The sequence below is a fragment of the Myotis brandtii genome, unplaced genomic scaffold (genome assembly GCF_000412655.1).
Source record: "Myotis brandtii unplaced genomic scaffold, ASM41265v1 scaffold470, whole genome shotgun sequence".
Taxonomy (NCBI): domain Eukaryota; kingdom Metazoa; phylum Chordata; class Mammalia; order Chiroptera; family Vespertilionidae; genus Myotis; species Myotis brandtii.
The window spans coordinates 2,810,934-2,827,225 of NW_005367953.1; the positions used below are offsets into that span (position 1 = coordinate 2,810,934).

The following is a 16,292-nucleotide window of genomic DNA, read 5'->3' on the forward strand; positions in this document are numbered from 1 at the left end:
GAGCGGCCGCGATTGGTCCGAGCGAGCGGGGAAGAGCCGCGAGGGAGGGAAGGGGAGGGCCGAGGCGAAGGACAGCCTCCTTCCCCACCCCGGGGGCGGAGGGAGAGAAAAAGGAAACCTGTTGAACTAGTCTTTCTTGGGAAGGAAGCTAATTGGCCAAGCAGGTGAGACATTTGCCTAGGAAGGCAGCATCCACTGTATTTCAGTGCTTGATGAGAGGGGCTTTTTAAAACCCGCACTGTAACGAGGGGGTTGAAAAGTGACCAGCCAGCTGTAGACACAGGAAATGGATACGGCTGCGTGAGGCTGTCACACAGATGCGCTGTGTGGGCTGGCTATGTCCTGCCCTAAATTATTCACATAGGATATTGCCTCCTTGAGGAGCGCTTCCCAGGGCCTTAATTAGTTCAATAGCAAAGGTAATGAGAGGTGGTTGCCTTCAGTGGCTGTCTGGTTGACCGTTCCTAGTTCTGTAGGGGAGAAGCTTTGATCAAAAGCTCCTAACAACTTATTTTTTATGCACCCAACCAATACAATGAATGCCCCTTCTTCCCGCCTCTTGGTGAGGTTTTGACTTGCTGGTTTTGTCTGAAGCATCCATTTATTCATTGAAGAAATTTTTGAGAGCTGCAATGTTCCAGGCATTCTTCTAAACATTCCCTTATATAGCAAATAACTTATGTGTGGTTGGTTTTCAAATCTGTTACAGAGTAGTTGAGGATAAGAATAACTTGTTGGAAGCCCAACTTTACTTTAAAACAATTATAACTGGCAATAGTAGAGTATGACATGGCTGGGGGAAAATATTATTAACTCTTTGCTCTGGGGCTGCAGTCCTTCATTTTTCTTTTAAAATTAATTTTAGACTTAAGAGTAATTACAAAGACTATGCAACCATAGTGTTTATATAAATGTACTAGAGGCCCGGTGCACAAAATTCATGCACGGGAGGGGTGGGGGGTGGTCCCCTCAGCCCAGCCTGCACCATCTCCAATCTGGGACCCCTTGGGAAATGTCCGACTGCCAGTTTAGGCCTGATCCTGGGGGCCTGGTCGCCCCATGCAGCCTGCTGCTCGGTCGTTTGGTCGCCCCTCACTAACCCCCCTGCTGGCCTAGTCGCCCCACGCAGCCTGTTCGGTCATCCGTTCACTTTCGATGGTTGCTTAGGCTTTTATATATATAGATTCTACAAATATTCTCTCTATGTTTTCCTATTTTTTGTTTGTTTGGTTTGGTTTTTTGCTACCCGAGCACTGAGCCCCTCCTGCAGGAGCCCATCTGGGGAAGGCTCTGGAAGCTTGGAGTCCATGCTCTTCAGTGCCCATTGCTCTAGTCGCCCCACGCAGCCTGTTCGGTCGTCCGTTCACTTGCGATGGTTGCTTAGGCTTTTATATATATAGATTCTACAAATATTCTCTCTATGTTTTCCTATTTTTTGTTTGTTTGGTTTGGTTTTTTGCTACCCGAGCACTGAGCCCCTCCTGCAGGAGCCCATCTGGGGAAGGCTCTGGAAGCTTGGAGTCCATGCTCTTCAGTGCCCATTGCAGGCTCTTCCTGGGAACATTATGCCTTTAGCCTCCACATCCTTTCTCTAGCTCCATCCCGTACTCAGGATGAGGATGGGCTTGGAATTTAGAAGAGGTTGTCACCCTCCCAAACTCTGGGTAGTGACTCTCTCCGTAACTCTCAGGTGCCCTCCATGCTGTCCCCACTACAGATCTCAAGCCAGAACTGACTTTTTCTGCCCTCAAGTAGTTTTTTCATTGCAGTAAAATATATGTAATATTTATCACTTTAACCATTGGTTAAGTGTATAATTCAGTGACATTAAATACATTCACAGTGTGTGTAACCATCACGACTATCTATACCCAAAACGTAAAAAAAAGTCATCCCCAGCATAAACTCTGTACCATCAACAATAACCTCTATTCTCCTTCCTGTCTCTATGAATATGTCTGTTCTGGGTACCTCATATAAGTGGAATCAAATAATAGTATTTCTTCTGTGTCTGGCTTATTTCACTAAACTTCATGTTTTCAAGGTTCATCCAAGTTGTAGTATGTATCAGTACTTCATTTCTTTTTATGGCTAAATAACATTCCATTATACGTACATTTGTTTATCCAATCACCAGTTGATGAACATTGGGGTTGTTTCTGCTTTTTGGCTACTGTGGCTACCTTTTGGGTAAAAATACCTATGAATGGAATTGCTGGTCATGATGGTAGTCCTATGTTTAACCTTTGACAAACCGTGGTCAGGCCTCTTTTACTGCATGAGTAAGGGAAGTGTTCCCCAGCGTGGGCTTACAGCTCAATTAAGGAGAGCTGAAATTGCCCTGCAACCTGTTCTTCAGTGTATGGGATGAGGACTTCAATAGTAGATCTTAAGTGAGAAAGGAGGGGAAGGGTGGGGTAGGAAGGAGCCTGTGGGGAAATAGCAGATAGTCCTTTCCTAGAGTGGGGAGGAGTTAGAAAGGAGCAAGTAAAGTACATTATTTTACATAGTGACATTTGCCTAAAGTTAAAAGACATTGTGAACCAGCTTCCCAATTTGTTTATTCTTGGGGTTATTATACAATAAAATAGAGTGCAGTATTTAAAAGGCAGCAGCAGGCAAACGATAGGAGAAACTTCATTGTAGTGTGAGAAAATAGAGAGTGAACATTATGTCTAAAATATGTTTTAGGAGGCTCTTTGATTTTGCTCCAATAAAAAAAATGTTTGCCATTCTTCCTCCAAGCCTATGGGAACATAATTTCTTATTTTTAATATCAAAAGTAGTTCCAGCTGATATTTTCTTGCAGTTATTGAAGCAGACCAGTAGAAAATGCATGCCTAAACCATCGCTTTTCAGGAGGTAGGAGATTTCTTTTAATAGCTTCAAATATTGATCAAATATTGGTCTCTTTTTAAGATTGGTCAGATACGCTGTGCATCTGTCCATAGTCCTAGTGGCAGAGTTCAAATATGAGTTTGGAGATTTGAGTGGCGCTAAGGTTGTAATGTGTAGTTAAGTAGTTACCTAATTTATGACACGTGGCAGATTATGTATTTAATAGCCAATATAAGTGCAGGTAAAGTGTTGTCACATGCCTATAATTTAATGCATATTGTCTGAGGACATGTTTTGGAACAGCGGTTCTCAACCTGTGGGTCACGACCCCTTTGGGGGTCGAATGACCCTTTCACAGGGGTCGCCTAAATACATCCTGCATATCAGATATTTACATTATGATTCATAACAGTAGCAAAATTACAGTTATGAAGTAGCCACGAAAATAATTTTATGGTTGGGGGTCACCACAACATGAGGAACTGTATTAAAGGTCACAGCATTAGGAAGGTTGAGAACCACTGTTTTAGAAGATGATGCTTTTATCAAGATGGAACCTGGAAAGCTGAGTAATAGTTTAACTATGCATAATATTTTATACATCAATGTCATAAGTCAAAGGATTCCAGGAACACTCATCACATCATCCCTGTTTACAAATTAAGGTCAATATCCAAAGGAGGAAGTGGGAAAAAATTGAGAGTTCAGAAGATAGCAATATATGGTAACACTGAAGAACTTAATTATAAAACTTTAAAAAACATTTTAAGATGAAAGTTGAGAAACATTACATGTAGGGGACCTTTACTGAATGATTTCTGTCAAATGTGAAAGAAAGTTTCCCAATGAATAAACATTGGGATGGGATTCTATAGAAGACTTGGAACCTTCTACTATATAGGACTTTGAAAACAATACTTAAAATAAAGCAAATAGGCCCTTGCCAGTTTGGCTCAGTGGATAGAGCGTCAGCCTGAAGACTGAAGGGCCCTGGGTTCGATTCCAGTCAAGGGCACATGCCTGGGTTGCAGGCTCAATCCCCAGTAGGGGGCATGCAGAAGGCAGCCGATCAATGATTCTCTCTCATCATTGATGTTTCTATCTCTCTCCCTGTCCCTTCCTCTCTGAAATCAATAAAAAATATATTTAAAAAAAGCAAATAGAATAGTTCTGCACCACTTTTTCCCAAGCCAAGTTATACTGCAGATGGAGAAATCTGAAACATGTACTCTATCTCTCTCCAGGGATGAGGCAAGAACTAAGCTTAGCACCTGTGTTGGGAAGACTAGGCAAGATGGCAAGGGCTTACTGGTCTAGGGGCAGTTGGTAGTTGGGAAACACAGAATAAATCTGATTCTGTGAGAAAGCAGAAGCAATACAAACTCTTCTAGTTCAATACGTATTTTTAAAAAATTAAAATAAATGATGGCATATAAACAATAAGTTAAAATCTACCCCGAAGTTTTAAACTACATGTCTATTTTTTGTATGGTGAATGTCATAGATCATAATATGTGAAGTGGGGAGGCCTCTGAGACCACTCAGTAGTGTGACTTTTTCCCACCAGATTCTGAGGGAATCCAGGGCTCTTTGAGCGAGTGGGGGAAAGAGCTGCGTTTGAAATAAGGTCTTCAGACTCCACTGCCTACCTCTAACCACTACCCCAGTATACCAACTGCTTCAGTTAGACCTCTTCCGCTAGGACCTCTTTCGTATGTTTCCGTTCTGTATTAGTTTCTACATGAGGATAGGGGAAAGGGTTGCCTGCCACACACAAAACAAAATTTAAAAATCCAGTTCTCGCTGTCATTCTTCAGAAAAGAGCCTGAGCTTCAGAGAGCTTAGTGACTTGACTAAAATTACAGCATCCCATGAGGATGAAGACCCAGCTTTCCTGACTTCTAGTGAGGTGCTTGTAGGGGTGTAAGAGAGTGAACAGAACAAAGCAAGGTTTGTTGATGGCAGAGACAAATGACTTATAGGGGAGAGCGAGTGTGTGTGTGTGTGTGTGTGTGTGTGTGTGTGTGTGTGGTTGGGGGGTAGGGGTGGGAAGCCCAGGACTCTCAGATACATACATACATTATTAGGGAAGGAAGTGGTTGAATATAGAGCTGTCTTTGGAGCTGCATTTTGGCAGTTATCTATTGCTGCACAACTAACCACTTCAAAGCTTGGTGGCCTAACAATAATTTGTTTCTTTCTCATGGTGTGATGGATTGATGGGGCTCGGCTGGGTGGTTCTTACTTGGGAGTCGCCCATGCAGTAGCAGCCAGATGGCACCTTGGGTTGGAGTCATTTGAAGACTCAACTGAGCTGGATGTGCACTCCTCTCTCTGGTGCTTCAGCTGGGATGGCTGGGACAGCTGGGCACTGGCTGAGCATTTTAGTCTCTCCGCATGGCTAGCTTAGGCTTCCTTACAGCATGGTGGCCTCCGTGTCATTAGACCTTTTACTTGGTGTCTGGCTTCCTACAGAGCATGTGTTCCATTCAAGGTCAAATCTGCAAGGCTGTCTATGGGGTAGACTGGACATCAGGCAGCTTCACCTCTGTTGCATTCTGTTGGTCAAAGGTGAGCCACTGGGCCAGCCCAGGCTCAAGGCAAGGTGTGAATACAGGAGTGTAGTTCACTGGGGACCGTCGTTGGAGACCAGCTATCACAGTGCAAATAATAGATTCGGCAATCTGACTATAGATATTTGTCATTGGGCATGTGAGTCAATGGGCATTTTCTAGCAGCACTGTTCTACATGCATGAGATACAGAAGTGAACAAAACAGACAAAACCCATTCTGCAGTGACTCTTATGTTTGAGTAGGAGAGAGCAAAAATGTAAAAAGCAAGCACAGAACACAGTGTCAACAGATGAGAGACCTAAGGAAAACAGAAAGCTGTGGAGGGGGAGGAAGGCCGGTTTTACACAGGAAGGCGAGGGAGGCCTTTTCTAGAGGTGACACCTCGGCTGAGGCTTCAATGAGGGGAAGGAAGAAGCCCCCTGAGGTGTGATCACAGGGCTTGCCAGCCAGAGGGAAGAGGGCGGAGAACTCAAGGCAGGACTGAGCTTGGCATACTCAGTGCCTGGAGTGTGAGGAGGGAAGAGAAGGTTGGTGGGAGACGGTCTCGCAGAGCTGTTATCTTTGTCCGTTTGGTTATTATCTGTCCTCTCTTACAAGAATGGAATCTTCACAGAAAAGGGGGCATGTCTGTCATGTTCACCGCAGTGCTGGTTCATGTTAGACGCTTAGTAAATATTTGTTGAAAGAATGAATGAATGTGTCGCTGGGTGGTTTTTTCCAACTACTGTTTCTCAACTACACTCCCCTGGAACTCTAGTTGACCCGAGATATCCTAGTGTTGAATGTGATTGGTCTTTTTTTGTGACTTGCAGGGGAAAGGACAAGAGTGAATGAAAAATAAATGTAACTTATATGCCTTTACCCCCACCCCACCAACTAAAAAGAGAAAATCTGTGGCTCATGCTGCTTGTCACTTGTCTGCTAGCTGACTGCAAGTGCTTGAGAGGTCGGCGAGGTCCCATGACTCCCAGATGGTCTAGCTTCGGAGTACATCCAAGAATCCCTGTTTATAATCCACAGGCAACACTTTAAAGTTATGGACTCTCTCATGGTTTCATAGAGAAGCAGGCATACAGTTACTTCCTTTCCTTGTTTTGGGAATTAATGATCACATCGCCCAAGGAGGACTGGTCTTTCTCTCTCCTCACACCCTGGTTAGGCATGTTCTGTGTTCCTCCCTGTGGGATGTTTTGACAATGCAGTCGGTGCAGTGCCGTCAGCACCTTGTTTTGAAGCAGTTACAGTCATAGTCAATAATTGTTAAAGTAGTTTCTGCATGTTACGTTTTTCTTTATGTCACGCATTGCATACTTTTTATTGCTTTTTTCTGATTTTTTCATTCGTCTTTACGTATTTTCATTTTATTACTCCTTCTTGACAGTTCCTATTAGCATTTTGTTACCTTTTCTTCCAATCTGTCCTCTATGTAGCACTATACATTGGTGAAAATCATCCAACAAATCAGCTGGCAAAGAAGGAGCACGGGAGAAGGGAATGCAGAAAACACCTCCGGCAAAGAAAGTTTTTCTATTTCTCGAAAGTAGCTTCACAATCTTTTGGTTGAATCATAAATAGATTCTTCATTTGAGGCAAACTGAACAGCTTGTCCATGCTTCCTTTCTTCCCTCCCTCCCTCTTTCTCTCTCTCCCTCCCTCCATCCCTCTACTCATCCCTCCCTCCATCCCTCTATCTATCCCTCCCCTCCTTCCTTCCTTCCTTCCTCCCTTCCTTCCTTTCTTCCTTCTTTCCTTCCTTCTTTCCTCCCTTCCTTCCAATTAACATTTTTTTGTTTGTTCTTTGATGCCTATTGTGTGCCATGCTATATTCTGAGTGATGGAGCTATAAAAATAAATAAGCACCTGCTTGCTATAAGTGAGTTAGTTTTCTATCCAGTGAGAGAGCGTTCAATAGACAGATATTCACAAAACATACATACACAGAACTTTCACATTCACATGTCACAACCAAATTCTCGGACCAAGTGACATCATGATGTCAAGTGATGGGAAGGGGCAGGAGATGGCCCTGTGATGCTTCATGTTCTTCTGTTTTGGATCAAACACAAGCCATCCCCCCCTTCCCCCTGCACCCCCTCACCAATCTGCACAACTTGTTGAAAGGCCCTAGACGGAAAGTCAGGAGAACTGGGCTCTAGTCCAAGCACTGTGCTTTGTGCTGGAATGTGAGTCTATTAATGGAATACAGCAGCAGAATGCCGGCCTCAAGGAAAAGACCCTGGAGCTCATGGGCATAGCATTATCCCTTTCTGCCTCACACAGACTAGCTATAAGAATGGAGAAAAGCACCCCAACTTTACACAGGAATGTTACATCTGCCAAATTGCAAACTGGAGATTTTAAATGAATTTTATGTGGAGAAAGTAATTATTAAAATAGATTCACTTGCGAAGCTCAGTGCATTTACCCTTTTCCGAGCTTTGTGCTTCTTTGGGTTAGTTCCTACTTTTAAAAGCAAACCAGATGCACACAGAATGTTTCCCTGTGTGTTAAGTGCATGAACGAACTAAAATCAGAATTTAATTTTTATTAGTAGTCAGTCAAAGCAATGAAGTTAAAAGCTCATCTTTCCTCCATACCAAAAAATATATAAGTTCTTTAATAAGACACATGATATAGTAGAGGGAGATTCAGAGGTTAAAAATGCTTGGTCCCCGCCCTGCCCCCCCCCCAAAAAAAAAAAGAAAAAAAAAGAAAAAGGAAAAAAGATAAAGAAATGCCTGGTCCTGTGGAATCCCAGGTCCTCAGATTCTGAGAAGGTATCTGTATACATTTGTAATAGACAGTGTGAAGGAGATGCGAGCTGGTGTGAGAGTCACCTGGCTTCTTAGATGAAACCCCTACGTGGTCCTACAGTCTTTGCTTTTCTGCCCTTGTCCCAGGCACTGCCTGTGACATCCTCTCAGTAAACAGCTCTTGCTGAGCTTGCTGAGTGACGTGTCTTGGCAATAGAAGAGCCCTGGCCTGGGAGGGACGGGGTGTGGGGAGTAGGATAAGGGAATCCTAATATGCATCCTTCTACCCCTCTAAGCCTTAATTTCCTCATGTCAGAGAAAGAAAGGAACAGCAGTGGTGTCTATTGTATAGGGGGATTTAAAGGGCTAATGTACATAATGGCATTAGTACAGCATGCCAGGTATATAGTGAGCACTCAGTTCATATAAACTGTTGACTATCATCATCACATTAATATCGACCAGAATATTTTAACAAATGAAGGGCATTGCCCTCCCTTAGCTCATCAGCCCTTATTATTTAATGGCAACACACAGTGTGTAGAGTGATCTGTGTCCCATGCTAGAGGGAGTTACTAAAGCTGTAGAAGGCGGAACCTCTGTAGCGGGCCCACTGCGTCCGCTTCAGGCTGACGTCACAAGCTAAGGCTGCACATTCAGAACAGTGGCCAGGCTGGTATGTTTAACCGCTAGATCTCAGCTTCAATCTCGCCTGCGTCCATGGCTTTTCTCCTCTCAGATGCCTTTGCCACTGTAAAAGCTGTAGCTTAGCTAACAAAGGAGTCACTCAACCTCTTTAGCCAAAGCTGGTTAAAAAGTGTATTCTGAGTTAATAAACTAAGAGAAAAAAGAAACAGAACACCTACTTACATACAGGTTTTAATCTATTTTTTTCTCTTGGATATCAATACAATCACTGTCCCTTTACTTGCTCTTTTCTATGGATATGCGTCTTACTAGCTCCATCTAAATCTTTGATAATAAATTAAATGATGACAACAGTTTTTGGAGAGGACTTTTTCTACCCACTTTCATTCACATATTAACTTCAGTGTGTAATATTACAAAGTTTTTAACTCTTAACTATGCACTTTTTGCATAACCTATTAACTATCTATTGAAAGCTCCCTAAGCCATACCAGTCATAGCTTATGAATAAGTAGTACGTGTCTTCCTCTCTGGGTCTCCAGTTTATCATGTGACTGTTCAATGAGGTCGTTGACTTGTATAATTAAAAGGATCAAGAGAAACACCCAGTATCTATACTAATAAAAGGGTAATATGCTAATTAGACCGGGTCGACCAGCCATCTTCTGGATGTTCGACTTCCCTCTGGACAAAGCTATGGTGGTGGGGGCCGAGGCAGAGGCAGTTAGAGGCGATCAGAATGGCAGGGGAGGGCATTTGGGGGCGAGATCAGGCCTGCAGGGGAGGGCAGTTGGGGACAACCAGGCCGGCAAGGGAAGGCAGTTGGGGGTGATCAGGCAGGCAGGTAGGCAGAGGGGTTAGGGGCAATCAGGCAGGCAGGCAGAGGTGGTTAGGAGGCAGTGGTCCCAGATTGCAAGAGGGATGTCCGACTGCTGGTTTAGGACATCCCCGAATTTCATGCATCGGGCCACTAGTTTTAACATAAAATAGATGTATTGCAAATTAGAACCTTTCAGATATTTTAGAAGATATTTCATACTCTCACATATTCTTTTATTTTTCAATCTACCTCCAAAGTGTGCTCTACTAATATGTAGCCAGCCACACAGTGATCTAAGGTTTAGGTGCGTTCAAGAAAGAAAGAAAAGGGAGGGAGATACTAAAATTAATTGTGCCGGCACTGCATCTAGCATAGATGATTTACTCTTTATAACAACACTCTGAGGATTGGCTCACTGCATCAGTGAAGAAACGAAGGTTCAGGACAGGTAAACAACTTTCCCACGCTCACACAGCTATTAATTACTCCTGTTGTGTTGTTTTCTGAAGCTTGTTTTTTTGTGTGTGTTCTCTCGTGATGTCACAAGAGTGAATTCCTAAGTGATTAAAAAATTTAAAGGGATTTCCAGAGATAATCTCATCAATTCCACTTGTTGGGAGGTAAGGAAACTTGGTCTAGGGAGGTTATATTGTGCCCATCTGGGCAATGTACATCTCAGTTGCTGTTCCTCCTAGAAGCTTTTTTTTTTAACCTCTCTTCCTATTTCCCCACCTCATCCTGCCCCCACCCACCATAGTCAGAATTAAAATCCTTTACATGCTGTATTGTGTGGTGGGCAAGGGTGAGTAACATTTGGACACTGGATTTAAACTTATGATCTACCACCTATGAGCTGTGTGACCCTGGGTAAATTTCTCAACCTCTCTGAGCTGTAGTTTCCTCACTGTGAAAAGGGAGAGAGCAATAGTACCTATCTCGTAGAATGGTTGTGATAATTAAATGAATTAAAACATGGAAAGACCTTTAGAATAGGGAGCAACTAATCTCATGACTATTAGTGATTGGTTTCTGTTAGGCTGCTGCATATACTTTTCTCCTGGTTTACATGTGTACAAGCTTGTCTCCCCACTGAGATGGAGATGATGTCTTGCACATCTTCGTAATCTCTCAGTGCCAAGACCAGTGGTTACCAATTCTAGACACTGAACAAGGCCAATTGGATCGATTTCATTTTCTTAGTCAATGACTTTCCACATTTTCCACAGTTTCCAAATTTCCCCAGTTAATAACGCCATAAAATACAGAAGCCAAGCCTTCCAGACCTTTTTCTGCTACTTGAGGATCCTGATTATTGAATTCCAGGCTGGCATTTGCCCCTGGATTCCTCATTGCTTTTAGGAATAAAAGTTGCATATGCCCATGATTGAATTCGGTAATTAGTTATTTCTTTGTTGTTCCTTGCAGGGATTAACATCAAGCGTGGACTGATTTTCTATCCTTGGTATTATGTGGTTGATGCCAACAAGTAATTCTAATATGTGCTTTCTACCCAGTTTCCCATCTCCATTGACACTGGTGCCTTCAACGTCTCCTATGAGCCTTCAGGAGGAAAAGTAAGGCTTTTAACTCTTTTTATTTCCCTTTTACCACCACCCCCACCCCCCATCAAATGTTGCTATCACAGAAAGGACGAATGTAAGACTTGTGCTGACCCTGTGGAATCTTGAGATTTCCTGATTTCAAGGAAAGTCGCTGTTGTGTTTTAATTTCCACTCAGACAATTTCACCTGGGGATTTCAATAGCACCAGGCCATTGTTTTCAAAGGTGTGGTATGTAGAATGTTGTGACAAACTTTCTAAAAATTTGGACTACAGCTATCGGTCATTAACATTCCATTCTCTTTTGGCAAAGTTGTAGATTTTTTTTAAATGACAGATTTCACCTCTATTGTTTTAAAATTCAAATATTATTGAACGTCTGATTTTGAGGGAAATGATGCTGGCATTCCACTGTGAACTTTGTAAACTGTTCTTTCGCAGAGAGCCTCTTCCTCATGAGCAGAAATTGGGGGATTAGTGTATGTATTTAGACAGTCTCTCTGATCTTTGCGAAGATTTGGAGACTTTCATGTTACTCAAAGGTGAATCTTTCAGTGCGTCAAACTGTTATATAAAGCTGCTTTAAAATAAGATGAAACTGATCATAGGAAAGTTTTGATGCATAAAATTACAACAATAAAAATGTAACTTTAATTTACATAAAGATGAGTTTACTTTAACTGTGTTACTCCCCCCAACCCCCCGCCTCTCCCCCTAGTGTCTAAGCTGTGGGGGCTGGTTCATTGTCTCTTGTTGAGCCTCTATTTCTAGTACCTATTATTTCTTGAACAACAAATGATGACAGAAAAATGCTACACTTTGTAGGCAACATCCAACTTAGAAATGCATGTGTTATAAATGGCCTTTTGTATTTCATTATTTATAAGATGCAGAATGTATTTTCTCATGTAAAGAGTAACATGAAAAGAACTTAAATTCCTAGGTTTACTCATAAAGATTACTTTATCCGATATTTAGAATTCTATTGTTTTAACTACTGTATTTTTTCATGTATAAGATGCCCCCATGTATGAGAAGCTCCCCACTTTTCCAACCCAAAATTAAGAAATCAATATTTTAAACATTTTGCTGGTTTTCCTCTTAAGGCCTTCTTCTTTTTTGGCATCTTAAGGAGTTGTTCTTCCTGTTTTCTCCACTGTCTGATCATACACTCAGTGGGAGGAGGTTCAAATTGTCTCTCTGCAGCTCTGTTTCCAAGCTCTTTTGCACAGCTGATTACATTCAGTTTGAATTTTGCAGAGTAAGACAATCGCTTACCGGTATTTATCTTTTTGTTTTTTGACATCTTTATGGGCTCAGAATGCTCTGGTCCCTGTTGCATCTGTGCACTCTCCACCTCCACCTCCAATTACAGCATCAGCTGACGTCAGTAACAATAAGGCTCCTGATTGGAGGAGGCCTGTTTGACAAGGTACGGGCAGCTATGCACCCTTGGGGCTCCCTGCTCAGCCGCCCTCCTCAGCTGACTTCCCTGTATAAGATGCCCCTTAATTTCAGAAAAAAATAGTGTCTTATACATGGAAAAATATGGTATTCCAGAAGCAAACTTCTGGGTAAACTTGGGAATCAAATCATCATTTTATTTATTTTACTTTTAAGAAATCATCATTTTAAAACTGGTTTATTGTATGGTGAATTTTCCACTGAATTCAAAGATAGTTTTCCCTATATGTAGCCTCCGTTCTGGGTACATATTAATCAAAGGGATCGAGGGAGAGGAGGAACTGGCCCCTAAGGGGTAGATATTTCTTCTGCAGGACTTCGGGGAGACTCTACCCTAATTCCTGGCTCTATGAAAGTCCTCTCCTCCCAGTAAATGTCGACTCAATTATGAGAACTTCTAATTTCTATATGTGACTTTCTCCCTTTAGCTACACATCCTGCATAATTACCTCAGGCCCTTGAGGAAACTAGTGAAGGAAAACCCTGGAACTCATTTTGAAGCTACCACAGATCCACAGGCCTTTATCCAAAACCCAGGAGCCTGACGTGTTTTGGAATTCAGGGATATTTTTGGATTTTCAAAAGATAATATGACACATGTGCTGCATGTTACAGACTATCCCCAGCTTGTAATTCAAAGGAGTAACACAGCTTCACTAAGTGTGTGAATATTCCCACTAAGGGAGATGAACAGATATTGCTTACAGCCTCACATCTCTTCAGTCCAGGTGTTGCTAGTAAAGTTATAAAGGCTGGTTAGTTTTCAGAGCTCTTTCTATCTCAGCGTTGCTGGTCAGGACAATGTCTCAAGGAAGAAATGGTGAACCCTGGACTGGGCTCTGGGGGCCCAGGGGCCCCTATGCAGAGAGACAGAGGTAAGTCACCTCCTTTGAGAAGGCTGAGAATGGCCTTCCAGGTGGCATTTTGCCAAACCTGGGACTCAATAGCAGTATGTTTGTTATTAGTGGGCTTGGTGCCAGGCTTTCTGAGTTGGCTGAAAGAACTGTCACACTTGGAGGGAAGACCTCTTTCCACTTGGGGTGGGGTGACAGCAGGCACAGTGACGGCCTGAGCTCTTGTGGGGATGTTGGCTGAAGCCCCACAGAGACATGGAAAGGGGGCAGGGATGAGGGGAGGGTCAATACTGGAACAGATTGGGGTCTAAAACCTGACTCAGACCGCCCCCCAACCCCCAGGCTTTTGATTTTTCCCTAAGGTCAGGTCAGCCGTCACAAAATAGTGACCCTCAGCTACAGATGACCAACCAGTGTGTTTGGTTAAAATTTAAAAGCCTAACAATGAACTGGGAGTGTTCCAATTTATTGTTGGTCCTTATGATCTTACTTCTATGATTTACACACTTTGTAACCTGCTGGGATTACAGTGTCTGTCCCTGGTGTATGACCTGGAGTCATAAGGATTGATTCTCTCAGGAGCTCTGAGCCTAGCCAGCCACGGAAACATGGACTACTCGGGTCATCTGGTTAGAAAACTGTATAATAATGTAATGGGTCATTGTTCTATTTGATAGTAAAGTTTCCTGTTTCAGTACTAGGGAAAGCTGACCCGTTTCCAGAAGTTGCCGTAAGACATTTCCTCTTATTCGGGAAACTGAGTACATGTTCTCTCCTGCTGCTTTTGACTTTTCAGTCCTGGAATTGTTCTTTTTCTTCTAGCATTGATTCATATGCAGGTTGCTAATAGATTTTTTTTTTGGATTAGTCTTAAATATAAAAAAAAAGCTTTAAAAAATGAAATGAAATGAGCTTTTTCTAATGCTGGTTTATTTTCCATGAAGGATGTTTGTGAATTCTGTATTGCCTGGAGCCAGGCTAGGGGGTCAGGGAGGCTGACCGGGAATTTCCCCAGACAGCTCTCCTCTGTTCAGCCAGGCCTTTTAGCTACGGCAGGTCATTTCCCCAAATGACGTGATTCAAGTCTAAGATCATAGTTGTTACATTGAGATTAAGGCAAAGTGATTATATCTTGAAGTGTGCTGATTAGGAAAGTGATTAGAAAATGAATTTCACTAATTATAATTCATAAGCAAGAAGAGATTGTACTCAATCAACTTTGTGCATTACGGAATTTAATTATGAGACTAAATGTTAACTATTTAAAAAAATCCTTCTTAGTTTCTTTCTTAAATATATACCAGTCTTGTGTTTCCTTCCTAATTACAAAACACTGTTCTTCCATGTTTCCAAAGGAAAAGCATCTTCTAACCATAAAATAGATGTAGGACTCTGAGTTATAAGAACTGCAAAAGCAAAAGGCTGATTCTGCATAGTTCACTTTAGGAAAATGGGTTTGAGGCTTTTTGTGTGTGTTATTGTTGTACTTTGCGGACACACAGTTATAACTTTAATGCCATGATCCCAGTAGTATTCTACATATTCTTTAAGCGAGCCTTAGGCTGTTAATTTGGCTGTCTCATTCTTAGTAAGGAAAAAACCCCATATTTGGGGCTCTCCAAATGGAGAAAGACCCTGACCTTTATTTCATAGAATTGGATGTGTGTTTGAGTCTCCTCTATATGTCTGACCAAATCACCCTACCAGACTCTACCTTGGATGAGAGCAGGAACCATGGCTATTTTATTCACCTGTGTGTAGCCAGGGTGAAGCCTCCTGAGTTAGCTATTCAATAAAAGGATGCAGAATGTTGAATGAATCGATCAAAGACTTGAATAGCTCTTGCTACAGGGAAATCATGACTGTTCAAGGAAGCCCAGCCGATCTTCTGGTAAGTCTGATGGTTAGAGTTCTCTTTTATAATGATTGGACTGTCTGTCATCTCTTCCCATTCATTTTCCCACTTTAGCTCTTTAGGCCTATAGAGCTGCTCTGCCACATGACAAACCTTTAAATGTTTGAGTTGACCCTCATACCCGCATCCCTCCATCTGGCCTCTGAGCTTTGCTTCTGAGACTAATATCCCTAGTTTCACAACGGACTTAGGTCTGAGTTCCCCTCATGCTCTCACACGCTCATTTCTGAGCATGCTCCTCATGAGCACCTTTGCATAGTACCCAGGGTGGGTCAGGGAGAGCCTGACCTTCGGGGATAGTAACTGTGCATTCTAGAGTCTATTTATGCCACTTGTGAGGAAAGTACGTTTTTATGTTTTTGAGGATTTTTTAAAGTGTTTCAGTGAAAATTTCTATTTTAGTTTTAACAAAACCCTGCCTTAATAGGAGGCAAATTAAATGGGAGAGTGAGCACCTTTGCATAGTACCCAGGGTGGGTCAGGGAAAGCCTGACCTTCAGGGGATATTAACTATGCATTCTAGAGTCTATTTTTGCCACTTGTGAGGAAAGTATGTTTTTATGTTTTTGAGGATTTTTTTAAGTGTTTCAGTGAGAACTTCTATTTTAGTTTTAAAAAAACCCTGCCTTAATAGGAGGCAAATTAAATGGGAGATAGTTATTATCTAGGGCTAGGCGATAGGTTTAGCCAATAATGGTTCATTCGTTGTGTCTTGTTTCGAAGTTGACTTATTTGGATAAGTAAATTATTAAGATAATTTGACACTTTGTGAAGCTTAAACCTGGAGATTTAGAAGGAAGGTCCATTCCTTGGATGATCTTTTTTTTTTTTTTAATTTTATTGATTTTTTTACAGAGAGGAAGGG

The 16,292-nt window shown here is 42.1% G+C and overlaps 1 protein-coding gene and 1 long non-coding RNA gene across 4 annotated transcripts in view; one reads left to right on the top strand and one right to left on the bottom strand.

Moving 5' to 3' along the window:
- The window catches only part of LOC106727736, a 38,063-nt gene extending 26,846 nt beyond the window's left edge, over positions 1–11,217 (top strand). The window contains exon 3 of the long non-coding RNA XR_001363967.1: positions 11,149–11,217. This is a non-coding gene — a long non-coding RNA (uncharacterized LOC106727736). The remainder of the gene's footprint in view (positions 1–11,148) is intronic.
- The window catches only part of GRAMD3 (GRAM domain containing 3), a 140,492-nt gene that overhangs the window by 83,193 nt on the left and 41,007 nt on the right, over positions 1–16,292 (bottom strand). The window lies entirely within an intron of this gene.